The 25,833-nt window shown below is 71.8% G+C and overlaps 1 pseudogene; it reads right to left on the bottom strand.

Annotated features, from left to right (window-relative positions):
• Nucleotides 1-606: 606 nt before the first annotated feature.
• Nucleotides 607-3,176, bottom strand: LOC134730219 (proline-rich protein 36-like; annotated as a pseudogene).
• Between the last annotated feature and the right edge of the window lie 22,657 nt (nucleotides 3,177-25,833).

Below are 25,833 nucleotides of genomic sequence, written 5' to 3'. Positions count from 1 at the left end.
GTGGCGCGGAGGCGCAGAGGAGGCGAGAGCCGCCGGAGCGGCGTCAGGCCTGGACGCTGCGCGGGCCCGGTGTTTCGCGGGACGGGGGTCTCCACCCAGCCCAGGGGACGACGCATTTTCCGGCGGTGGGGGGTGGGGGTGGGGAGGGGGCGGTCAGGCGGCGGGGTGGGGTGGTGGGAAGGCATGAGAGCTCTGCCCGGGCTGCTCCCACAGCCCAGGCGGCTGCCCGCAGACCCGCAAACCCGCGCGTGCGCAGTAGGCGGCCCACCTGCTGGTACCTGGGCCGGCTCTGGGATCCCCGGGATGCCCAGGAAAGAATGGCCGTTCTCCGCTGTGTGGAGTCTCTCACCGGGCCTAGACCTAGAAGGCAGGAATCCCAGGCCGGTCAGCCCGGTGGCGGGGGCGGGGCGAAGACACGCCCCTCCGTAGCCAGCCAGGTGTTCCCCGCGAAAGAGAGGCCACCGCCCTCGCCCCGAACCACCCGACCCCGTCCCAACCCCGCGTCCTAAAGCTCCTCCAGCAGAGCCCGGTATTCTTCCTCGCTGAGGGGTGCTTCCAGCGAGGCGGCCTCTTCCGAGGCCTCCAGCTCCCCCGGGGCCTCCGTTTCTAGGAAAGCTTGCGCCTGCTGCAGAAACTCCGGGCTCGCCAGGAGCTCATCCAGCAGCAGGCCGCCGGGGAGTGCAGACGAGCGCCCCGGCTCCTGGAGCGCCTGGGAGGGCGCCGGGATGCCTTGCATCTGCCCCTGCCGCGCGGAGGCCTCCGGGGGCGCGGGCTGGGGAGGTGGAGCTGCCCCGGCTTGGGGTTCCCACGCCGCCCCGGCGACCTGGGGACCCCGGCCCCAGCCCCACCACGGGCTCCCCTGGGACGTGGGTGGCGCAAGCACACCTTGGCCCTGCGGCCCCGCTTGAGCGGGCCCAGGCTGTCCCACCGCGCAAGGGCCCGGCAGGCCGTCGCGCTGCGGGTCCCGGTCCTCCCGGCTTTTGCCCGGGTGCGGAGGCCACCGAGGAGCCTGAGGGTGGGAGAGCGCCCCTTCCGGAGGAGCCGGGGCGGCGTAGGCAAAATCCCCGCGCGCCGGGGCAGGTTGGGAGATCCCCTCTGCCGGCGCGGCCCGGCTGGGCTGCAGCACGGGGGCGGCCCTCGCTGCCTGGCTCACGAAAGCCCCCTGTGGGAGAGCCCCAGGCGCGCAGGGCACGTGGGGTGCGGGAAGCCCCGTTCCCCACGCGCCGGTGTGGGCGAAGGCGACCCACGAGGGAGCAGGGTGACACCCGCCGGGGGCCGCGTTGCACAGGCCGCCTGCCTGCGCGGGCGCCCTGCCACCCTGTCCCGGGTGCCTGGCCCTTCGATTCTGAAACCAGATCTGAATCCTGGACTCCGGGAGGCCCGTCTCTCTGGCCAGCTCTTCCCGGGCGGCGATGCCTGGAAAGCGATCCTTCTCAAAGGCTCGGAGGAGCAGGGCGGTCTGGGATCCGGTGACGGCGGTCCGCTTTCGCCGGCCTTCTGGCGGGCCGCGTCTCCCGGGCCAGGGCCGAGATTCCCGCCGGTGCTGCCTCAGCTGGCGTGACCTCTCGTTCTGAAACCAAATCTGGACCCTGGGCTCCGGAATGCCGATGGCCTGGGCCAGCCGTTCTCTGGTGGCGATGCCCGGGTACGGGTTCCGCTCAAAGCAGGCTCGCAGGGCCTCGCTTTGGCTCGGGGTCCAAACGAGTCTCCGTCGCCGTCCTGGTCCCCGGGCTCCCGCGGGGAGGGTGCTGTCCGAAGGTGTCGGGAGGGCCATCGCGGTGAGCCCCGGCCGGAATTTCACGGACGGACGCGGGCAGAGAGAGGCCGGCGGGCTCCCGTGCACCTCAGCCGGCCTGTGCACTGCGGCAGGTGCAGCCAGGAGGCCTGCCCGGACAGCCAGCCAGCCAGCCAGCGGCCCTTATAAAGGCCCACAGGCAGGCAGGCTCCACCCCTTCATGAATGGCGGTGAGCCCCCCTGGGACAGCGCGCCCCACCCCGGAAGGGACCCAGGGCAAGTCGAGGCCTGCGGCCGGCGGGGTGGTGGTGGTGGTGGGGGGGGGGGGGGATGGGGGAGGGCGTGGTGGTGTTGGTGGTGGTGGTGGTGGTGGGGCCGGAGAGACGAAGTGGAGGGGGGAGAGGGGGAAGGGGTGAGGGGGGCGCGTTTCGGGGGCCGGCTCCCCGGACCCCTCCAGGCATCCCGCGGGAACGGGAAGCCGCTCTCTGGGCTCCCACGCGTCTGCAGCAGGGAGAAACCAGCCTGGGAGGGTGGAGGGGAGTGTGGAACTGAACCTCCGTGGGAGTCTTGAGTGTTCCAGGCCCTCTCTCCGTGAAGGAGGCAATGCCTGTGGGTGTCGCCGTTGCCGGGACAGTCTCACACACGCAGGCGTGTGGCTGTCGTTCATTTCCACGTAGAAGACCAGAGCGAGACCCCAGAGAGGAGATGCCTCCCCGGCGTGATGGCCTGACGATGGATTCCCGTGTGCGGCAACATGGGGAGTCTGCAGTGTGGCCGGTTTGGAAGCTGGCAAGGAGAGCGAAGGCACCATGCCGGGCTTCCACCCTTCCCTGCATGTTTCCGGGTGCCCGCAGAGCTCCGGGAGCAAACAGTCAGCATGGCCAGCCTTTCGGGGGCCGGAGAGACGTGGGCAACAGGCCGCCTTGCAGAGGGCGAAGCCACGCGGAAACCAAAATCACGCCTCCGTCGTCCTGCGTGTGGCTCCTCCGTGGTCGGGGCTGTCGGCCTCGCGCTGCGTTGCAGGGCTCAGCCTGGGGATGTGCGGTCTGTGAGCCGCGCGGGTGAAAACCCGACGGCAACCCGAGTCCCGGTCTTTTGTCCCTGAGGAAACCGCCCACTCCCTCCCTGGGCCACGGAACCGGGGCGAATGAGTGCCCCGCCGGCCGGCGCGGCGGCGGCTGTGGGCCCAGCCCTCAGCCCGCGCCGGACGCTGACCGTTTTCCCGGAGGGCGGGGGTCCCGCTACTCCCGGAGGCCGAAGACCGCTTTTCCTCCCTGCCTTCCTCCCTCTGTCCCCGGCTCCCTCCCGCCCGCCCCCAGTCCCTGCGTCGCTCTGTCTTTCCCTCCGTTCCTCCCTGCCTCCCTGCCTCCCTCCCTCCCTCCCTCCTAACGTCCCTCCGCCCATCCTTCCGCCCCTCTAGGTCTCCCGTTCCTCTCTCCATCTCTGCCCGCCTTCCCTCCCGCCTGGAACGCTCAGCGTCCCCGGTGTGCGCCGGGCCTGGGGTCTGCGTTCCGCCGCCAGGCGCTCCGTGCTGGCAGCTGGGAGGCTGCAGGGGCCCGGGCGGGCGGGCGGGCGGGCGACGGTGGCGCGGAGGCGCAGAGGAGGCGAGAGCCGCCGGAGCGGCGTCAGGCCTGGACGCTGCGCGGGCCCGGTGTTTCGCGGGACGGGGGTCTCCACCCAGCCCAGGGGACGACGCATTTTCCGGCGGTGGGGGGTGGGGGTGGGGAGGGGGCGGTCAGGCGGCGGGGTGGGGTGGCGGGAAGGCATGAGAGCTCTGCCCGGGCTGCTCCCACAGCCCAGGCGGCTGCCCGCAGACCCGCAAACCCGCGCGTGCGCAGTAGGCGGCCCACCTGCTGGTACCTGGGCCGGCTCTGGGATCCCCGGGATGCCCAGGAAAGAATGGCCGTTCTCCGCTGTGTGGAGTCTCTCACCGGGCCTAGACCTAGAAGGCAGGAATCCCAGGCCGGTCAGCCCGGTGGCGGGGGCGGGGCGAAGACACGCCCCTCCGTAGCCAGCCAGGTGTTCCCCGCGAAAGAGAGGCCACCGCCCTCGCCCCGAACCACCCGACCCCGTCCCAACCCCGCGTCCTAAAGCTCCTCCAGCAGAGCCCGGTATTCTTCCTCGCTGAGGGGTGCTTCCAGCGAGGCGGCCTCTTCCGAGGCCTCCAGCTCCCCCGGGGCCTCCGTTTCTAGGAAAGCTTGCGCCTGCTGCAGAAACTCCGGGCTCGCCAGGAGCTCATCCAGCAGCAGGCCGCCGGGGAGTGCAGACGAGCGCCCCGGCTCCTGGAGCGCCTGGGAGGGCGCCGGGATGCCTTGCATCTGCCCCTGCCGCGCGGAGGCCTCCGGGGGCGCGGGCTGGGGAGGTGGAGCTGCCCCGGCTTGGGGTTCCCACGCCGCCCCGGCGACCTGGGGACCCCGGCCCCAGCCCCACCACGGGCTCCCCTGGGACGTGGGTGGCGCAAGCACACCTTGGCCCTGCGGCCCCGCTTGAGCGGGCCCAGGCTGTCCCACCGCGCAAGGGCCCGGCAGGCCGTCGCGCTGCGGGTCCCGGTCCTCCCGGCTTTTGCCCGGGTGCGGAGGCCACCGAGGAGCCTGAGGGTGGGAGAGCGCCCCTTCCGGAGGAGCCGGGGCGGCGTAGGCAAAATCCCCGCGCGCCGGGGCAGGTTGGGAGATCCCCTCTGCCGGCGCGGCCCGGCTGGGCTGCAGCACGGGGGCGGCCCTCGCTGCCTGGCTCACGAAAGCCCCCTGTGGGAGAGCCCCAGGCGCGCAGGGCACGTGGGGTGCGGGAAGCCCCGTTCCCCACGCGCCGGTGTGGGCGAAGGCGACCCACGAGGGAGCAGGGTGACACCCGCCGGGGGCCGCGTTGCACAGGCCGCCTGCCTGCGCGGGCGCCCTGCCACCCTGTCCCGGGTGCCTGGCCCTTCGATTCTGAAACCAGATCTGAATCCTGGACTCCGGGAGGCCCGTCTCTCTGGCCAGCTCTTCCCGGGCGGCGATGCCTGGAAAGCGATCCTTCTCAAAGGCTCGGAGGAGCAGGGCGGTCTGGGATCCGGTGACGGCGGTCCGCTTTCGCCGGCCTTCTGGCGGGCCGCGTCTCCCGGGCCAGGGCCGAGATTCCCGCCGGTGCTGCCTCAGCTGGCGTGACCTCTCGTTCTGAAACCAAATCTGGACCCTGGGCTCCGGAATGCCGATGGCCTGGGCCAGCCGTTCTCTGGTGGCGATGCCCGGGTACGGGTTCCGCTCAAAGCAGGCTCGCAGGGCCTCGCTTTGGCTCGGGGTCCAAACGAGTCTCCGTCGCCGTCCTGGTCCCCGGGCTCCCGCGGGGAGGGTGCTGTCCGAAGGTGTCGGGAGGGCCATCGCGGTGAGCCCCGGCCGGAATTTCACGGACGGACGCGGGCAGAGAGAGGCCGGCGGGCTCCCGTGCACCTCAGCCGGCCTGTGCACTGCGGCAGGTGCAGCCAGGAGGCCTGCCCGGACAGCCAGCCAGCCAGCCAGCGGCCCTTATAAAGGCCCACAGGCAGGCAGGCTCCACCCCTTCATGAATGGCGGTGAGCCCCCCTGGGACAGCGCGCCCCACCCCGGAAGGGACCCAGGGCAAGTCGAGGCCTGCGGCCGGCGGGGTGGTGGTGGTGGTGGTGGTGGGGGGGGGGATGGGGGAGGGCGTGGTGGTGTTGGTGGTGGTGGTGGGGGGGGGGCCGGAGAGACGAAGAGGAGGGGGGAGAGGGGGAAGGGGTGAGGGGGGCGCGTTTCGGGGGCCGGCTCCCCGGACCCCTCCAGGCATCCCGCGGGAACGGGAAGCCGCTCTCTGGGCTCCCACGCGTCTGCAGCAGGGAGAAACCAGCCTGGGAGGGTGGAGGGGAGTGTGGAACTGAACCTCCGTGGGAGTCTTGAGTGTTCCAGGCCCTCTCTCCGTGAAGGAGGCAATGCCTGTGGGTGTCGCCGTTGCCGGGACAGTCTCACACACGCAGGCGTGTGGCTGTCGTTCATTTCCACGTAGAAGACCAGAGCGAGACCCCAGAGAGGAGATGCCTCCCCGGCGTGATGGCCTGACGATGGATTCCCGTGTGCGGCAACATGGGGAGTCTGCAGTGTGGCCGGTTTGGAAGCTGGCAAGGAGAGCGAAGGCACCATGCCGGGCTTCCACCCTTCCCTGCATGTTTCCGGGTGCCCGCAGAGCTCCGGGAGCAAACAGTCAGCATGGCCAGCCTTTCGGGGGCCGGAGAGACGTGGGCAACAGGCCGCCTTGCAGAGGGCGAAGCCACGCGGAAACCAAAATCACGCCTCCGTCGTCCTGCGTGTGGCTCCTCCGTGGTCGGGGCTGTCGGCCTCGCGCTGCGTTGCAGGGCTCAGCCTGGGGATGTGCGGTCTGTGAGCCGCGCGGGTGAAAACCCGACGGCAACCCGAGTCCCGGTCTTTTGTCCCTGAGGAAACCGCCCACTCCCTCCCTGGGCCACGGAACCGGGGCGAATGAGTGCCCCGCCGGCCGGCGCGGCGGCGGCTGTGGGCCCAGCCCTCAGCCCGCGCCGGACGCTGACCGTTTTCCCGGAGGGCGGGGGTCCCGCTACTCCCGGAGGCCGAAGACCGCTTTTCCTCCCTGCCTTCCTCCCTCTGTCCCCGGCTCCCTCCCGCCCGCCCCCAGTCCCTGCGTCGCTCTGTCTTTCCCTCCGTTCCTCCCTGCCTCCCTGCCTCCCTCCCTCCCTCCCTCCTAACGTCCCTCCGCCCATCCTTCCGCCCCTCTAGGTCTCCCGTTCCTCTCTCCATCTCTGCCCGCCTTCCCTCCCGCCTGGAACGCTCAGCGTCCCCGGTGTGCGCCGGGCCTGGGGTCTGCGTTCCGCCGCCAGGCGCTCCGTGCTGGCAGCTGGGAGGCTGCAGGGGCCCGGGCGGGCGGGCGGGCGGGCGACGGTGGCGCGGAGGCGCAGAGGAGGCGAGAGCCGCCGGAGCGGCGTCAGGCCTGGACGCTGCGCGGGCCCGGTGTTTCGCGGGACGGGGGTCTCCACCCAGCCCAGGGGACGACGCATTTTCCGGCGGTGGGGGGTGGGGGTGGGGAGGGGGCGGTCAGGCGGCGGGGTGGGGTGGCGGGAAGGCATGAGAGCTCTGCCCGGGCTGCTCCCACAGCCCAGGCGGCTGCCCGCAGACCCGCAAACCCGCGCGTGCGCAGTAGGCGGCCCACCTGCTGGTACCTGGGCCGGCTCTGGGATCCCCGGGATGCCCAGGAAAGAATGGCCGTTCTCCGCTGTGTGGAGTCTCTCACCGGGCCTAGACCTAGAAGGCAGGAATCCCAGGCCGGTCAGCCCGGTGGCGGGGGCGGGGCGAAGACACGCCCCTCCGTAGCCAGCCAGGTGTTCCCCGCGAAAGAGAGGCCACCGCCCTCGCCCCGAACCACCCGACCCCGTCCCAACCCCGCGTCCTAAAGCTCCTCCAGCAGAGCCCGGTATTCTTCCTCGCTGAGGGGTGCTTCCAGCGAGGCGGCCTCTTCCGAGGCCTCCAGCTCCCCCGGGGCCTCCGTTTCTAGGAAAGCTTGCGCCTGCTGCAGAAACTCCGGGCTCGCCAGGAGCTCATCCAGCAGCAGGCCGCCGGGGAGTGCAGACGAGCGCCCCGGCTCCTGGAGCGCCTGGGAGGGCGCCGGGATGCCTTGCATCTGCCCCTGCCGCGCGGAGGCCTCCGGGGGCGCGGGCTGGGGAGGTGGAGCTGCCCCGGCTTGGGGTTCCCACGCCGCCCCGGCGACCTGGGGACCCCGGCCCCAGCCCCACCACGGGCTCCCCTGGGACGTGGGTGGCGCAAGCACACCTTGGCCCTGCGGCCCCGCTTGAGCGGGCCCAGGCTGTCCCACCGCGCAAGGGCCCGGCAGGCCGTCGCGCTGCGGGTCCCGGTCCTCCCGGCTTTTGCCCGGGTGCGGAGGCCACCGAGGAGCCTGAGGGTGGGAGAGCGCCCCTTCCGGAGGAGCCGGGGCGGCGTAGGCAAAATCCCCGCGCGCCGGGGCAGGTTGGGAGATCCCCTCTGCCGGCGCGGCCCGGCTGGGCTGCAGCACGGGGGCGGCCCTCGCTGCCTGGCTCACGAAAGCCCCCTGTGGGAGAGCCCCAGGCGCGCAGGGCACGTGGGGTGCGGGAAGCCCCGTTCCCCACGCGCCGGTGTGGGCGAAGGCGACCCACGAGGGAGCAGGGTGACACCCGCCGGGGGCCGCGTTGCACAGGCCGCCTGCCTGCGCGGGCGCCCTGCCACCCTGTCCCGGGTGCCTGGCCCTTCGATTCTGAAACCAGATCTGAATCCTGGACTCCGGGAGGCCCGTCTCTCTGGCCAGCTCTTCCCGGGCGGCGATGCCTGGAAAGCGATCCTTCTCAAAGGCTCGGAGGAGCAGGGCGGTCTGGGATCCGGTGACGGCGGTCCGCTTTCGCCGGCCTTCTGGCGGGCCGCGTCTCCCGGGCCAGGGCCGAGATTCCCGCCGGTGCTGCCTCAGCTGGCGTGACCTCTCGTTCTGAAACCAAATCTGGACCCTGGGCTCCGGAATGCCGATGGCCTGGGCCAGCCGTTCTCTGGTGGCGATGCCCGGGTACGGGTTCCGCTCAAAGCAGGCTCGCAGGGCCTCGCTTTGGCTCGGGGTCCAAACGAGTCTCCGTCGCCGTCCTGGTCCCCGGGCTCCCGCGGGGAGGGTGCTGTCCGAAGGTGTCGGGAGGGCCATCGCGGTGAGCCCCGGCCGGAATTTCACGGACGGACGCGGGCAGAGAGAGGCCGGCGGGCTCCCGTGCACCTCAGCCGGCCTGTGCACTGCGGCAGGTGCAGCCAGGAGGCCTGCCCGGACAGCCAGCCAGCCAGCCAGCGGCCCTTATAAAGGCCCACAGGCAGGCAGGCTCCACCCCTTCATGAATGGCGGTGAGCCCCCCTGGGACAGCGCGCCCCACCCCGGAAGGGACCCAGGGCAAGTCGAGGCCTGCGGCCGGCGGGGTGGTGGTGGTGGTGGTGGTGGGGGGGGGGATGGGGGAGGGCGTGGTGGTGTTGGTGGTGGTGGTGGGGGGGGGGCCGGAGAGACGAAGAGGAGGGGGGAGAGGGGGAAGGGGTGAGGGGGGCGCGTTTCGGGGGCCGGCTCCCCGGACCCCTCCAGGCATCCCGCGGGAACGGGAAGCCGCTCTCTGGGCTCCCACGCGTCTGCAGCAGGGAGAAACCAGCCTGGGAGGGTGGAGGGGAGTGTGGAACTGAACCTCCGTGGGAGTCTTGAGTGTTCCAGGCCCTCTCTCCGTGAAGGAGGCAATGCCTGTGGGTGTCGCCGTTGCCGGGACAGTCTCACACACGCAGGCGTGTGGCTGTCGTTCATTTCCACGTAGAAGACCAGAGCGAGACCCCAGAGAGGAGATGCCTCCCCGGCGTGATGGCCTGACGATGGATTCCCGTGTGCGGCAACATGGGGAGTCTGCAGTGTGGCCGGTTTGGAAGCTGGCAAGGAGAGCGAAGGCACCATGCCGGGCTTCCACCCTTCCCTGCATGTTTCCGGGTGCCCGCAGAGCTCCGGGAGCAAACAGTCAGCATGGCCAGCCTTTCGGGGGCCGGAGAGACGTGGGCAACAGGCCGCCTTGCAGAGGGCGAAGCCACGCGGAAACCAAAATCACGCCTCCGTCGTCCTGCGTGTGGCTCCTCCGTGGTCGGGGCTGTCGGCCTCGCGCTGCGTTGCAGGGCTCAGCCTGGGGATGTGCGGTCTGTGAGCCGCGCGGGTGAAAACCCGACGGCAACCCGAGTCCCGGTCTTTTGTCCCTGAGGAAACCGCCCACTCCCTCCCTGGGCCACGGAACCGGGGCGAATGAGTGCCCCGCCGGCCGGCGCGGCGGCGGCTGTGGGCCCAGCCCTCAGCCCGCGCCGGACGCTGACCGTTTTCCCGGAGGGCGGGGGTCCCGCTACTCCCGGAGGCCGAAGACCGCTTTTCCTCCCTGCCTTCCTCCCTCTGTCCCCGGCTCCCTCCCGCCCGCCCCCAGTCCCTGCGTCGCTCTGTCTTTCCCTCCGTTCCTCCCTGCCTCCCTGCCTCCCTCCCTCCCTCCCTCCTAACGTCCCTCCGCCCATCCTTCCGCCCCTCTAGGTCTCCCGTTCCTCTCTCCATCTCTGCCCGCCTTCCCTCCCGCCTGGAACGCTCAGCGTCCCCGGTGTGCGCCGGGCCTGGGGTCTGCGTTCCGCCGCCAGGCGCTCCGTGCTGGCAGCTGGGAGGCTGCAGGGGCCCGGGCGGGCGGGCGGGCGGGCGACGGTGGCGCGGAGGCGCAGAGGAGGCGAGAGCCGCCGGAGCGGCGTCAGGCCTGGACGCTGCGCGGGCCCGGTGTTTCGCGGGACGGGGGTCTCCACCCAGCCCAGGGGACGACGCATTTTCCGGCGGTGGGGGGTGGGGGTGGGGGTGGGGAGGGGGCGGTCAGGCGGCGGGGTGGGGTGGCGGGAAGGCATGAGAGCTCTGCCCGGGCTGCTCCCACAGCCCAGGCGGCTGCCCGCAGACCCGCAAACCCGCGCGTGCGCAGTAGGCGGCCCACCTGCTGGTACCTGGGCCGGCTCTGGGATCCCCGGGATGCCCAGGAAAGAATGGCCGTTCTCCGCTGTGTGGAGTCTCTCACCGGGCCTAGACCTAGAAGGCAGGAATCCCAGGCCGGTCAGCCCGGTGGCGGGGGCGGGGCGAAGACACGCCCCTCCGTAGCCAGCCAGGTGTTCCCCGCGAAAGAGAGGCCACCGCCCTCGCCCCGAACCACCCGACCCCGTCCCAACCCCGCGTCCTAAAGCTCCTCCAGCAGAGCCCGGTATTCTTCCTCGCTGAGGGGTGCTTCCAGCGAGGCGGCCTCTTCCGAGGCCTCCAGCTCCCCCGGGGCCTCCGTTTCTAGGAAAGCTTGCGCCTGCTGCAGAAACTCCGGGCTCGCCAGGAGCTCATCCAGCAGCAGGCCGCCGGGGAGTGCAGACGAGCGCCCCGGCTCCTGGAGCGCCTGGGAGGGCGCCGGGATGCCTTGCATCTGCCCCTGCCGCGCGGAGGCCTCCGGGGGCGCGGGCTGGGGAGGTGGAGCTGCCCCGGCTTGGGGTTCCCACGCCGCCCCGGCGACCTGGGGACCCCGGCCCCAGCCCCACCACGGGCTCCCCTGGGACGTGGGTGGCGCAAGCACACCTTGGCCCTGCGGCCCCGCTTGAGCGGGCCCAGGCTGTCCCACCGCGCAAGGGCCCGGCAGGCCGTCGCGCTGCGGGTCCCGGTCCTCCCGGCTTTTGCCCGGGTGCGGAGGCCACCGAGGAGCCTGAGGGTGGGAGAGCGCCCCTTCCGGAGGAGCCGGGGCGGCGTAGGCAAAATCCCCGCGCGCCGGGGCAGGTTGGGAGATCCCCTCTGCCGGCGCGGCCCGGCTGGGCTGCAGCACGGGGGCGGCCCTCGCTGCCTGGCTCACGAAAGCCCCCTGTGGGAGAGCCCCAGGCGCGCAGGGCACGTGGGGTGCGGGAAGCCCCGTTCCCCACGCGCCGGTGTGGGCGAAGGCGACCCACGAGGGAGCAGGGTGACACCCGCCGGGGGCCGCGTTGCACAGGCCGCCTGCCTGCGCGGGCGCCCTGCCACCCTGTCCCGGGTGCCTGGCCCTTCGATTCTGAAACCAGATCTGAATCCTGGACTCCGGGAGGCCCGTCTCTCTGGCCAGCTCTTCCCGGGCGGCGATGCCTGGAAAGCGATCCTTCTCAAAGGCTCGGAGGAGCAGGGCGGTCTGGGATCCGGTGACGGCGGTCCGCTTTCGCCGGCCTTCTGGCGGGCCGCGTCTCCCGGGCCAGGGCCGAGATTCCCGCCGGTGCTGCCTCAGCTGGCGTGACCTCTCGTTCTGAAACCAAATCTGGACCCTGGGCTCCGGAATGCCGATGGCCTGGGCCAGCCGTTCTCTGGTGGCGATGCCCGGGTACGGGTTCCGCTCAAAGCAGGCTCGCAGGGCCTCGCTTTGGCTCGGGGTCCAAACGAGTCTCCGTCGCCGTCCTGGTCCCCGGGCTCCCGCGGGGAGGGTGCTGTCCGAAGGTGTCGGGAGGGCCATCGCGGTGAGCCCCGGCCGGAATTTCACGGACGGACGCGGGCAGAGAGAGGCCGGCGGGCTCCCGTGCACCTCAGCCGGCCTGTGCACTGCGGCAGGTGCAGCCAGGAGGCCTGCCCGGACAGCCAGCCAGCCAGCCAGCGGCCCTTATAAAGGCCCACAGGCAGGCAGGCTCCACCCCTTCATGAATGGCGGTGAGCCCCCCTGGGACAGCGCGCCCCACCCCGGAAGGGACCCAGGGCAAGTCGAGGCCTGCGGCCGGCGGGGTGGTGGTGGTGGTGGTGGGGGGGGGGGGGATGGGGGAGGGCGTGGTGGTGTTGGTGGTGGTGGTGGTGGGGGGGCCGGAGAGACGAAGAGGAGGGGGGAGAGGGGGAAGGGGTGAGGGGGGCACGTTTCGGGGGCCGGCTCCCCGGACCCCTCCAGGCATCCCGCGGGAACGGGAAGCCGCTCTCTGGGCTCCCACGCGTCTGCAGCAGGGAGAAACCAGCCTGGGAGGGTGGAGGGGAGTGTGGAACTGAACCTCCGTGGGAGTCTTGAGTGTTCCAGGCCCTCTCTCCGTGAAGGAGGCAATGCCTGTGGGTGTCGCCGTTGCCGGGACAGTCTCACACACGCAGGCGTGTGGCTGTCGTTCATTTCCACGTAGAAGACCAGAGCGAGACCCCAGAGAGGAGATGCCTCCCCGGCGTGATGGCCTGACGATGGATTCCCGTGTGCGGCAACATGGGGAGTCTGCAGTGTGGCCGGTTTGGAAGCTGGCAAGGAGAGCGAAGGCACCATGCCGGGCTTCCACCCTTCCCTGCATGTTTCCGGGTGCCCGCAGAGCTCCGGGAGCAAACAGTCAGCATGGCCAGCCTTTCGGGGGCCGGAGAGACGTGGGCAACAGGCCGCCTTGCAGAGGGCGAAGCCACGCGGAAACCAAAATCACGCCTCCGTCGTCCTGCGTGTGGCTCCTCCGTGGTCGGGGCTGTCGGCCTCGCGCTGCGTTGCAGGGCTCAGCCTGGGGATGTGCGGTCTGTGAGCCGCGCGGGTGAAAACCCGACGGCAACCCGAGTCCCGGTCTTTTGTCCCTGAGGAAACCGCCCACTCCCTCCCTGGGCCACGGAACCGGGGCGAATGAGTGCCCCGCCGGCCGGCGCGGCGGCGGCTGTGGGCCCAGCCCTCAGCCCGCGCCGGACGCTGACCGTTTTCCCGGAGGGCGGGGGTCCCGCTACTCCCGGAGGCCGAAGACCGCTTTTCCTCCCTGCCTTCCTCCCTCTGTCCCCGGCTCCCTCCCGCCCGCCCCCAGTCCCTGCGTCGCTCTGTCTTTCCCTCCGTTCCTCCCTGCCTCCCTGCCTCCCTCCCTCCCTCCCTCCTAACGTCCCTCCGCCCATCCTTCCGCCCCTCTAGGTCTCCCGTTCCTCTCTCCATCTCTGCCCGCCTTCCCTCCCGCCTGGAACGCTCAGCGTCCCCGGTGTGCGCCGGGCCTGGGGTCTGCGTTCCGCCGCCAGGCGCTCCGTGCTGGCAGCTGGGAGGCTGCAGGGGCCCGGGCGGGCGGGCGGGCGGGCGACGGTGGCGCGGAGGCGCAGAGGAGGCGAGAGCCGCCGGAGCGGCGTCAGGCCTGGACGCTGCGCGGGCCCGGTGTTTCGCGGGACGGGGGTCTCCACCCAGCCCAGGGGACGACGCATTTTCCGGCGGTGGGGGGTGGGGGTGGGGAGGGGGCGGTCAGGCGGCGGGGTGGGGTGGTGGGAAGGCATGAGAGCTCTGCCCGGGCTGCTCCCACAGCCCAGGCGGCTGCCCGCAGACCCGCAAACCCGCGCGTGCGCAGTAGGCGGCCCACCTGCTGGTACCTGGGCCGGCTCTGGGATCCCCGGGATGCCCAGGAAAGAATGGCCGTTCTCCGCTGTGTGGAGTCTCTCACCGGGCCTAGACCTAGAAGGCAGGAATCCCAGGCCGGTCAGCCCGGTGGCGGGGGCGGGGCGAAGACACGCCCCTCCGTAGCCAGCCAGGTGTTCCCCGCGAAAGAGAGGCCACCGCCCTCGCCCCGAACCACCCGACCCCGTCCCAACCCCGCGTCCTAAAGCTCCTCCAGCAGAGCCCGGTATTCTTCCTCGCTGAGGGGTGCTTCCAGCGAGGCGGCCTCTTCCGAGGCCTCCAGCTCCCCCGGGGCCTCCGTTTCTAGGAAAGCTTGCGCCTGCTGCAGAAACTCCGGGCTCGCCAGGAGCTCATCCAGCAGCAGGCCGCCGGGGAGTGCAGACGAGCGCCCCGGCTCCTGGAGCGCCTGGGAGGGCGCCGGGATGCCTTGCATCTGCCCCTGCCGCGCGGAGGCCTCCGGGGGCGCGGGCTGGGGAGGTGGAGCTGCCCCGGCTTGGGGTTCCCACGCCGCCCCGGCGACCTGGGGACCCCGGCCCCAGCCCCACCACGGGCTCCCCTGGGACGTGGGTGGCGCAAGCACACCTTGGCCCTGCGGCCCCGCTTGAGCGGGCCCAGGCTGTCCCACCGCGCAAGGGCCCGGCAGGCCGTCGCGCTGCGGGTCCCGGTCCTCCCGGCTTTTGCCCGGGTGCGGAGGCCACCGAGGAGCCTGAGGGTGGGAGAGCGCCCCTTCCGGAGGAGCCGGGGCGGCGTAGGCAAAATCCCCGCGCGCCGGGGCAGGTTGGGAGATCCCCTCTGCCGGCGCGGCCCGGCTGGGCTGCAGCACGGGGGCGGCCCTCGCTGCCTGGCTCACGAAAGCCCCCTGTGGGAGAGCCCCAGGCGCGCAGGGCACGTGGGGTGCGGGAAGCCCCGTTCCCCACGCGCCGGTGTGGGCGAAGGCGACCCACGAGGGAGCAGGGTGACACCCGCCGGGGGCCGCGTTGCACAGGCCGCCTGCCTGCGCGGGCGCCCTGCCACCCTGTCCCGGGTGCCTGGCCCTTCGATTCTGAAACCAGATCTGAATCCTGGACTCCGGGAGGCCCGTCTCTCTGGCCAGCTCTTCCCGGGCGGCGATGCCTGGAAAGCGATCCTTCTCAAAGGCTCGGAGGAGCAGGGCGGTCTGGGATCCGGTGACGGCGGTCCGCTTTCGCCGGCCTTCTGGCGGGCCGCGTCTCCCGGGCCAGGGCCGAGATTCCCGCCGGTGCTGCCTCAGCTGGCGTGACCTCTCGTTCTGAAACCAAATCTGGACCCTGGGCTCCGGAATGCCGATGGCCTGGGCCAGCCGTTCTCTGGTGGCGATGCCCGGGTACGGGTTCCGCTCAAAGCAGGCTCGCAGGGCCTCGCTTTGGCTCGGGGTCCAAACGAGTCTCCGTCGCCGTCCTGGTCCCCGGGCTCCCGCGGGGAGGGTGCTGTCCGAAGGTGTCGGGAGGGCCATCGCGGTGAGCCCCGGCCGGAATTTCACGGACGGACGCGGGCAGAGAGAGGCCGGCGGGCTCCCGTGCAACTCAGCCGGCCTGTGCACTGCGGCAGGTGCAGCCAGGAGGCCTGCCCGGACAGCCAGCCAGCCAGCCAGCGGCCCTTATAAAGGCCCACAGGCAGGCAGGCTCCACCCCTTCATGAATGGCGGTGAGCCCCCCTGGGACAGCCCGCCCCACCCCGGAAGGGACCCAGGGCAAGTCGAGGCCTGCGGCCGGCGGGGTGGTGGTGGTGGTGGTGGTGGGGGGGGGGATGGGGGAGGGCGTGGTGGTGTTGGTGGTGGTGGTGGTGGGGGGGCCGGAGAGACGAAGAGGAGGGGGGAGAGGGGGAAGGGGTGAGGGGGGCACGTTTCGGGGGCCGGCTCCCCGGACCCCTCCAGGCATCCCGCGGGAACGGGAAGCCGCTCTCTGGGCTCCCACGCGTCTGCAGCAGGGAGAAACCAGCCTGGGAGGGTGGAGGGGAGTGTGGAACTGAACCTCCGTGGGAGTCTTGAGTGTTCCAGGCCCTCTCTCCGTGAAGGAGGCAATGCCTGTGGGTGTCGCCGTTGCCGGGACAGTCTCACACACGCAGGCGTGTGGCTGTCGTTCATTTCCACGTAGAAGACCAGAGCGAGACCCCAGAGAGGAGATGCCTCCCCGGCGTGATGGCCTGACGATGGATTCCCGTGTGCGGCAACATGGGGAGTCTGCAGTGTGGCCGGTTTGGAAGCTGGCAAGGAGAGCGAAGGCACCATGCCGGGCTTCCACCCTTCCCTGCATGTTTCCGGGTGCCCGCAGAGCTCCGGGAGCAAACAGTCAGCATGGCCAGCCTTTCGGGGGCCGGAGAGACGTGGGCAACAGGCCGCCTTGCAGAGGGCGAAGCCACGCGGAAACCAAAATCACGCCTCCGTCGTCCTGCGTGTGGCTCCTCCGTGGTCGGGGCTGTCGGCCTCGCGCTGCGTTGCAGGGCTCAGCCTGGGGATGTGCGGTCTGTGAGCCGCGCGGGTGAAAACCCGACGGCAACCCGAGTCCCGGTCTTTTGTCCCTGAGGAAACCGCCCACTCCCTCCCTGGGCCACGGAACCGGGGCGAATGAGTGCCCCGCCGGCCGGCGCGGCGGCGGCTGTGGGCCCAGCCCTCAGCCCGCGCCGGACGCTGACCGTTTTCCCGGAGGGCGGGGGTCCCGCTACTCCCGGAGGCCGAAGACCGCTTTTCCTCCCTGCCTTCCTCCCTCTGTCCCCGGCTCCCTCCCGCCCGCCCCCAGTCCCTGCGTCGCTCTGTCTTTCCCTCCGTTCCTCCCTGCCTCCCTGCCTCCCTCCCTCCCTCCCTCCTAACGTCCCTCCGCCCATCCTTCCGCCCCTCTAGGTCTCCCGTTCCTCTCTCCATCTCTGCCCGCCTTCCCTCCCGCCTGGAACGCTCAGCGTCCCCGGTGTGCGCCGGGCCTGGGGTCTGCGTTCCGCCGCCAGGCGCTCCGTGCTGGCAGCTGGGAGGCTGCAGGGGCCCGGGCGGGCGGGCGGGCGGGCGACGGTGGCGCGGAGGCGCAGAGGAGGCGAGAGCCGCCGGAGCGGCGTCAGGCCTGGACGCTGCGCGGGCCCGGTGTTTCGCGGGACGGGGGTCTCCACCCAGCCCAGGGGACGACGCATTTTCCGGCGGTGGGGGGTGGGGGTGGGGAGGGGGCGGTCAGGCGGCGGGGTGGGGTGGTGGGAAGGCATGAGAGCTCTGCCCGGGCTGCTCCCACAGCCCAGGCGGCTGCCCGCAGACCCGCAAACCCGCGCGTGCGCAGTAGGCGGCCCACCTGCTGGTACCTGGGCCGGCTCTGGGATCCCCGGGATGCCCAGGAAAGAATGGCCGTTCTCCGCTGTGTGGAGTCTCTCACCGGGCCTAGACCTAGAAGGCAGGAATCCCAGGCCGGTCAGCCCGGTGGCGGGGGCGGGGCGAAGACACGCCCCTCCGTAGCCAGCCAGGTGTTCCCCGCGAAAGAGAGGCCACCGCCCTCGCCCCGAACCACCCGACCCCGTCCCAACCCCGCGTCCTAAAGCTCCTCCAGCAGAGCCCGGTATTCTTCCTCGCTGAGGGGTGCTTCCAGCGAGGCGGCCTCTTCCGAGGCCTCCAGCTCCCCCGGGGCCTCCGTTTCTAGGAAAGCTTGCGCCTGCTGCAGAAACTCCGGGCTCGCCAGGAGCTCATCCAGCAGCAGGCCGCCGGGGAGTGCAGACGAGCGCCCCGGCTCCTGGAGCGCCTGGGAGGGCGCCGGGATGCCTTGCATCTGCCCCTGCCGCGCGGAGGCCTCCGGGGGCGCGGGCTGGGGAGGTGGAGCTGCCCCGGCTTGGGGTTCCCACGCCGCCCCGGCGACCTGGGGACCCCGGCCCCAGCCCCACCACGGGCTCCCCTGGGACGTGGGTGGCGCAAGCACACCTTGGCCCTGCGGCCCCGCTTGAGCGGGCCCAGGCTGTCCCACCGCGCAAGGGCCCGGCAGGCCGTCGCGCTGCGGGTCCCGGTCCTCCCGGCTTTTGCCCGGGTGCGGAGGCCACCGAGGAGCCTGAGGGTGGGAGAGCGCCCCTTCCGGAGGAGCCGGGGCGGCGTAGGCAAAATCCCCGCGCGCCGGGGCAGGTTGGGAGATCCCCTCTGCCGGCGCGGCCCGGCTGGGCTGCAGCACGGGGGCGGCCCTCGCTGCCTGGCTCACGAAAGCCCCCTGTGGGAGAGCCCCAGGCGCGCAGGGCACGTGGGGTGCGGGAAGCCCCGTTCCCCACGCGCCGGTGTGGGCGAAGGCGACCCACGAGGGAGCAGGGTGACACCCGCCGGGGGCCGCGTTGCACAGGCCGCCTGCCTGCGCGGGCGCCCTGCCACCCTGTCCCGGGTGCCTGGCCCTTCGATTCTGAAACCAGATCTGAATCCTGGACTCCGGGAGGCCCGTCTCTCTGGCCAGCTCTTCCCGGGCGGCGATGCCTGGAAAGCGATCCTTCTCAAAGGCTCGGAGGAGCAGGGCGGTCTGGGATCCGGTGACGGCGGTCCGCTTTCGCCGGCCTTCTGGCGGGCCGCGTCTCCCGGGCCAGGGCCGAGATTCCCGCCGGTGCTGCCTCAGCTGGCGTGACCTCTCGTTCTGAAACCAAATCTGGACCCTGGGCTCCGGAATGCCGATGGCCTGGGCCAGCCGTTCTCTGGTGGCGATGCCCGGGTACGGGTTCCGCTCAAAGCAGGCTCGCAGGGCCTCGCTTTGGCTCGGGGTCCAAACGAGTCTCCGTCGCCGTCCTGGTCCCCGGGCTCCCGCGGGGAGGGTGCTGTCCGAAGGTGTCGGGAGGGCCATCGCGGTGAGCCCCGGCCGGAATTTCACGGACGGACGCGGGCAGAGAGAGGCCGGCGGGCTCCCGTGCACCTCAGCCGGCCTGTGCACTGCGGCAGGTGCAGCCAGGAGGCCTGCCCGGACAGCCAGCCAGCCAGCCAGCGGCCCTTATAAAGGCCCACAGGCAGGCAGGCTCCACCCCTTCATGAATGGCGGTGAGCCCCCCTGGGACAGCGCGCCCCACCCCGGAAGGGACCCAGGGCAAGTCGAGGCCTGCGGCCGGCGGGGTGGTGGTGGTGGTGGTGGTGGGGGGGGGGATGGGGGAGGGCGTGGTGGTGTTGGTGGTGGTGGTGGTGGGGGGGCCGGAGAGACGAAGAGGAGGGGGGAGAGGGGGAAGGGGTGAGGGGGGCACGTTTCGGGGGCCGGCTCCCCGGACCCCTCCAGGCATCCCGCGGGAACGGGAAGCCGCTCTCTGGGCTCCCACGCGTCTGCAGCAGGGAGAAACCAGCCTGGGAGGGTGGAGGGGAGTGTGGAACTGAACCTCCGTGGGAGTCTTGAGTGTTCCAGGCCCTCTCTCCGTGAAGGAGGCAATGCCTGTGGGTGTCGCCGTTGCCGGGACAGTCTCACACACGCAGGCGTGTGGCTGTCGTTCATTTCCACGTAGAAGACCAGAGCGAGACCCCAGAGAGGAGATGCCTCCCCGGCGTGATGGCCTGACGATGGATTCCCGTGTGCGGCAACATGGGGAGTCTGCAGTGTGGCCGGTTTGGAAGCTGGCAAGGAGAGCGAAGGCACCATGCCGGGCTTCCACCCTTCCCTGCATGTTTCCGGGTGCCCGCAGAGCTCCGGGAGCAAACAGTCAGCATGGCCAGCCTTTCGGGGGCCGGAGAGACGTGGGCAACAGGCCGCCTTGCAGAGGGCGAAGCCACGCGGAAACCAAAATCACGCCTCCGTCGTCCTGCGTGTGGCTCCTCCGTGGTCGGGGCTGTCGGCCTCGCGCTGCGTTGCAGGGCTCAGCCTGGGGATGTGCGGTCTGTGAGCCGCGCGGGTGAAAACCCGACGGCAACCCGAGTCCCGGTCTTTTGTCCCTGAGGAAACCGCCCACTCCCTCCCTGGGCCACGGAACCGGGGCGAATGAGTGCCCCGCCGGCCGGCGCGGCGGCGGCTGTGGGCCCAGCCCTCAGCCCGCGCCGGACGCTGACCGTTTTCCCGGAGGGCGGGGGTCCCGCTACTCCCGGAGGCCGAAGACCGCTTTTCCTCCCTGCCTTCCTCCCTCTGTCCCCGGCTCCCTCCCGCCCGCCCCCAGTCCCTGCGTCGCTCTGTCTTTCCCTCCGTTCCTCCCTGCCTCCCTGCCTCCCTCCCTCCCTCCCTCCTAACGTCCCTCCGCCCATCCTTCCGCCCCTCTAGGTCTCCCGTTCCTCTCTCCATCTCTGCCCGCCTTCCCTCCCGCCTGGAACGCTCAGCGTCCCCGGTGTGCGCCGGGCCTGGGGTCTGCGTTCCGCCGCCAGGCGCTCCGTGCTGGCAGCTGGGAGGCTGCAGGGGCCCGGGCGGGCGGGCGGGCGGGCGACGGTGGCGCGGAGGCGCAGAGGAGGCGAGAGCCGCCGGAGCGGCGTCAGGCCTGGACGCTGCGCGGGCCCGGTGTTTCGCGGGACGGGGGTCTCCACCCAGCCCAGGGGACGACGCATTTTCCGGCGGTGGGGGGTGGGGGTGGGGAGGGGGCGGTCAGGCGGCGGGGTGGGGTGGTGGGAAGGCATGAGAGCTCTGCCCGGGCTGCTCCCACAGCCCAGGCGGCTGCCCGCAGACCCGCAAACCCGCGCGTGCGCAGTAGGCGGCCCACCTGCTGGTACCTGGGCCGGCTCTGGGATCCCCGGGATGCCCAGGAAAGAATGGCCGTTCTCCGCTGTGTGGAGTCTCTCACCGGGCCTAGACCTAGAAGGCAGGAATCCCAGGCCGGTCAGCCCGGTGGCGGGGGCGGGGCGAAGACACGCCCCTCCGTAGCCAGCCAGGTGTTCCCCGCGAAAGAGAGGCCACCGCCCTCGCCCCGAACCACCCGACCCCGTCCCAACCCCGCGTCCTAAAGCTCCTCCAGCAGAGCCCGGTATTCTTCCTCGCTGAGGGGTGCTTCCAGCGAGGCGGCCTCTTCCGAGGCCTCCAGCTCCCCCGGGGCCTCCGTTTCTAGGAAAGCTTGCGCCTGCTGCAGAAACTCCGGGCTCGCCAGGAGCTCATCCAGCAGCAGGCCGCCGGGGAGTGCAGACGAGCGCCCCGGCTCCTGGAGCGCCTGGGAGGGCGCCGGGATGCCTTGCATCTGCCCCTGCCGCGCGGAGGCCTCCGGGGGCGCGGGCTGGGGAGGTGGAGCTGCCCCGGCTTGGGGTTCCCACGCCGCCCCGGCGACCTGGGGACCCCGGCCCCAGCCCCACCACGGGCTCCCCTGGGACGTGGGTGGCGCAAGCACACCTTGGCCCTGCGGCCCCGCTTGAGCGGGCCCAGGCTGTCCCACCGCGCAAGGGCCCGGCAGGCCGTCGCGCTGCGGGTCCCGGTCCTCCCGGCTTTTGCCCGGGTGCGGAGGCCACCGAGGAGCCTGAGGGTGGGAGAGCGCCCCTTCCGGAGGAGCCGGGGCGGCGTAGGCAAAATCCCCGCGCGCCGGGGCAGGTTGGGAGATCCCCTCTGCCGGCGCGGCCCGGCTGGGCTGCAGCACGGGGGCGGCCCTCGCTGCCTGGCTCACGAAAGCCCCCTGTGGGAGAGCCCCAGGCGCGCAGGGCACGTGGGGTGCGGGAAGCCCCGTTCCCCACGCGCCGGTGTGGGCGAAGGCGACCCACGAGGGAGCAGGGTGACACCCGCCGGGGGCCGCGTTGCACAGGCCGCCTGCCTGCGCGGGCGCCCTGCCACCCTGTCCCGGGTGCCTGGCCCTTCGATTCTGAAACCAGATCTGAATCCTGGACTCCGGGAGGCCCGTCTCTCTGGCCAGCTCTTCCCGGGCGGCGATGCCTGGAAAGCGATCCTTCTCAAAGGCTCGGAGGAGCAGGGCGGTCTGGGATCCGGTGACGGCGGTCCGCTTTCGCCGGCCTTCTGGCGGGCCGCGTCTCCCGGGCCAGGGCCGAGATTCCCGCCGGTGCTGCCTCAGCTGGCGTGACCTCTCGTTCTGAAACCAAATCTGGACCCTGGGCTCCGGAATGCCGATGGCCTGGGCCAGCCGTTCTCTGGTGGCGATGCCCGGGTACGGGTTCCGCTCAAAGCAGGCTCGCAGGGCCTCGCTTTGGCTCGGGGTCCAAACGAGTCTCCGTCGCCGTCCTGGTCCCCGGGCTCCCGCGGGGAGGGTGCTGTCCGAAGGTGTCGGGAGGGCCATCGCGGTGAGCCCCGGCCGGAATTTCACGGACGGACGCGGGCAGAGAGAGGCCGGCGGGCTCCCGTGCAACTCAGCCGGCCTGTGCACTGCGGCAGGTGCAGCCAGGAGGCCTGCCCGGACAGCCAGCCAGCCAGCCAGCGGCCCTTATAAAGGCCCACAGGCAGGCAGGCTCCACCCCTTCATGAATGGCGGTGAGCCCCCCTGGGACAGCCCGCCCCACCCCGGAAGGGACCCAGGGCAAGTCGAGGCCTGCGGCCGGCGGGGTGGTGGTGGTGGTGGTGGTGGGGGGGGGGATGGGGGAGGGCGTGGTGGTGTTGGTGGTGGTGGTGGTGGGGGGGCCGGAGAGACGAAGAGGAGGGGGGAGAGGGGGAAGGGGTGAGGGGGGCACGTTTCGGGGGCCGGCTCCCCGGACCCCTCCAGGCATCCCGCGGGAACGGGAAGCCGCTCTCTGGGCTCCCACGCGTCTGCAGCAGGGAGAAACCAGCCTGGGAGGGTGGAGGGGAGTGTGGAACTGAACCTCCGTGGGAGTCTTGAGTGTTCCAGGCCCTCTCTCCGTGAAGGAGGCAATGCCTGTGGGTGTCGCCGTTGCCGGGACAGTCTCACACACGCAGGCGTGTGGCTGTCGTTCATTTCCACGTAGAAGACCAGAGCGAGACCCCAGAGAGGAGATGCCTCCCCGGCGTGATGGCCTGACGATGGATTCCCGTGTGCGGCAACATGGGGAGTCTGCAGTGTGGCCGGTTTGGAAGCTGGCAAGGAGAGCGAAGGCACCATGCCGGGCTTCCACCCTTCCCTGCATGTTTCCGGGTGCCCGCAGAGCTCCGGGAGCAAACAGTCAGCATGGCCAGCCTTTCGGGGGCCGGAGAGACGTGGGCAACAGGCCGCCTTGCAGAGGGCGAAGCCACGCGGAAACCAAAATCACGCCTCCGTCGTCCTGCGTGTGGCTCCTCCGTGGTCGGGGCTGTCGGCCTCGCGCTGCGTTGCAGGGCTCAGCCTGGGGATGTGCGGTCTGTGAGCCGCGCGGGTGAAAACCCGACGGCAACCCGAGTCCCGGTCTTTTGTCCCTGAGGAAACCGCCCACTCCCTCCCTGGGCCACGGAACCGGGGCGAATGAGTGCCCCGCCGGCCGGCGCGGCGGCGGCTGTGGGCCCAGCCCTCAGCCCGCGCCGGACGCTGACCGTTTTCCCGGAGGGCGGGGGTCCCGCTACTCCCGGAGGCCGAAGACCGCTTTTCCTCCCTGCCTTCCTCCCTCTGTCCCCGGCTCCCTCCCGCCCGCCCCCAGTCCCTGCGTCGCTCTGTCTTTCCCTCCGTTCCTCCCTGCCTCCCTGCCTCCCTCCCTCCCTCCCTCCTAACGTCCCTCCGCCCATCCTTCCGCCCCTCTAGGTCTCCCGTTCCTCTCTCCATCTCTGCCCGCCTTCCCTCCCGCCTGGAACGCTCAGCGTCCCCGGTGTGCGCCGGGCCTGGGGTCTGCGTTCCGCCGCCAGGCGCTCCGTGCTGGCAGCTGGGAGGCTGCAGGGGCCCGGGCGGGCGGGCGGGCGGGCGACGGTGGCGCGGAGGCGCAGAGGAGGCGAGAGCCGCCGGAGCGGCGTCAGGCCTGGACGCTGCGCGGGCCCGGTGTTTCGCGGGACGGGGGTCTCCACCCAGCCCAGGGGACGACGCATTTTCCGGCGGTGGGGGGTGGGGGTGGGGAGGGGGCGGTCAGGCGGCGGGGTGGGGTGGTGGGAAGGCATGAGAGCTCTGCCCGGGCTGCTCCCACAGCCCAGGCGGCTGCCCGCAGACCCGCAAACCCGCGCGTGCGCAGTAGGCGGCCCACCTGCTGGTACCTGGGCCGGCTCTGGGATCCCCGGGATGCCCAGGAAAGAATGGCCGTTCTCCGCTGTGTGGAGTCTCTCACCGGGCCTAGACCTAGAAGGCAGGAATCCCAGGCCGGTCAGCCCGGTGGCGGGGGCGGGGCGAAGACACGCCCCTCCGTAGCCAGCCAGGTGTTCCCCGCGAAAGAGAGGCCACCGCCCTCGCCCCGAACCACCCGACCCCGTCCCAACCCCGCGTCCTAAAGCTCCTCCAGCAGAGCCCGGTATTCTTCCTCGCTGAGGGGTGCTTCCAGCGAGGCGGCCTCTTCCGAGGCCTCCAGCTCCCCCGGGGCCTCCGTTTCTAGGAAAGCTTGCGCCTGCTGCAGAAACTCCGGGCTCGCCAGGAGCTCATCCAGCAGCAGGCCGCCGGGGAGTGCAGACGAGCGCCCCGGCTCCTGGAGCGCCTGGGAGGGCGCCGGGATGCCTTGCATCTGCCCCTGCCGCGCGGAGGCCTCCGGGGGCGCGGGCTGGGGAGGTGGAGCTGCCCCGGCTTGGGGTTCCCACGCCGCCCCGGCGACCTGGGGACCCCGGCCCCAGCCCCACCACGGGCTCCCCTGGGACGTGGGTGGCGCAAGCACACCTTGGCCCTGCGGCCCCGCTTGAGCGGGCCCAGGCTGTCCCACCGCGCAAGGGCCCGGCAGGCCGTCGCGCTGCGGGTCCCGGTCCTCCCGGCTTTTGCCCGGGTGCGGAGGCCACCGAGGAGCCTGAGGGTGGGAGAGCGCCCCTTCCGGAGGAGCCGGGGCGGCGTAGGCAAAATCCCCGCGCGCCGGGGCAGGTTGGGAGATCCCCTCTGCCGGCGCGGCCCGGCTGGGCTGCAGCACGGGGGCGGCCCTCGCTGCCTGGCTCACGAAAGCCCCCTGTGGGAGAGCCCCAGGCGCGCAGGGCACGTGGGGTGCGGGAAGCCCCGTTCCCCACGCGCCGGTGTGGGCGAAGGCGACCCACGAGGGAGCAGGGTGACACCCGCCGGGGGCCGCGTTGCACAGGCCGCCTGCCTGCGCGGGCGCCCTGCCACCCTGTCCCGGGTGCCTGGCCCTTCGATTCTGAAACCAGATCTGAATCCTGGACTCCGGGAGGCCCGTCTCTCTGGCCAGCTCTTCCCGGGCGGCGATGCCTGGAAAGCGATCCTTCTCAAAGGCTCGGAGGAGCAGGGCGGTCTGGGATCCGGTGACGGCGGTCCGCTTTCGCCGGCCTTCTGGCGGGCCGCGTCTCCCGGGCCAGGGCCGAGATTCCCGCCGGTGCTGCCTCAGCTGGCGTGACCTCTCGTTCTGAAACCAAATCTGGACCCTGGGCTCCGGAATGCCGATGGCCTGGGCCAGCCGTTCTCTGGTGGCGATGCCCGGGTACGGGTTCCGCTCAAAGCAGGCTCGCAGGGCCTCGCTTTGGCTCGGGGTCCAAACGAGTCTCCGTCGCCGTCCTGGTCCCCGGGCTCCCGCGGGGAGGGTGCTGTCCGAAGGTGTCGGGAGGGCCATCGCGGTGAGCCCCGGCCGGAATTTCACGGACGGACGCGGGCAGAGAGAGGCCGGCGGGCTCCCGTGCACCTCAGCCGGCCTGTGCACTGCGGCAGGTGCAGCCAGGAGGCCTGCCCGGACAGCCAGCCAGCCAGCCAGCGGCCCTTATAAAGGCCCACAGGCAGGCAGGCTCCACCCCTTCATGAATGGCGGTGAGCCCCCCTGGGACAGCGCGCCCCACCCCGGAAGGGACCCAGGGCAAGTCGAGGCCTGCGGCCGGCGGGGTGGTGGTGGTGGTGGTGGTGGGGGGGGGGATGGGGGAGGGCGTGGTGGTGTTGGTGGTGGTGGTGGTGGGGGGGCCGGAGAGACGAAGAGGAGGGGGGAGAGGGGGAAGGGGTGAGGGGGGCACGTTTCGGGGGCCGGCTCCCCGGACCCCTCCAGGCATCCCGCGGGAACGGGAAGCCGCTCTCTGGGCTCCCACGCGTCTGCAGCAGGGAGAAACCAGCCTGGGAGGGTGGAGGGGAGTGTGGAACTGAACCTCCGTGGGAGTCTTGAGTGTTCCAGGCCCTCTCTCCGTGAAGGAGGCAATGCCTGTGGGTGTCGCCGTTGCCGGGACAGTCTCACACACGCAGGCGTGTGGCTGTCGTTCATTTCCACGTAGAAGACCAGAGCGAGACCCCAGAGAGGAGATGCCTCCCCGGCGTGATGGCCTGACGATGGATTCCCGTGTGCGGCAACATGGGGAGTCTGCAGTGTGGCCGGTTTGGAAGCTGGCAAGGAGAGCGAAGGCACCATGCCGGGCTTCCACCCTTCCCTGCATGTTTCCGGGTGCCCGCAGAGCTC

Source organism: Pan paniscus, chromosome 3 (assembly GCF_029289425.2).
Source record: "Pan paniscus chromosome 3, NHGRI_mPanPan1-v2.0_pri, whole genome shotgun sequence".
NCBI classification, from domain to species: Eukaryota; Metazoa; Chordata; class Mammalia; order Primates; family Hominidae; genus Pan; species Pan paniscus.
This window is presented reverse-complemented; position numbering and strand designations above follow the sequence as displayed.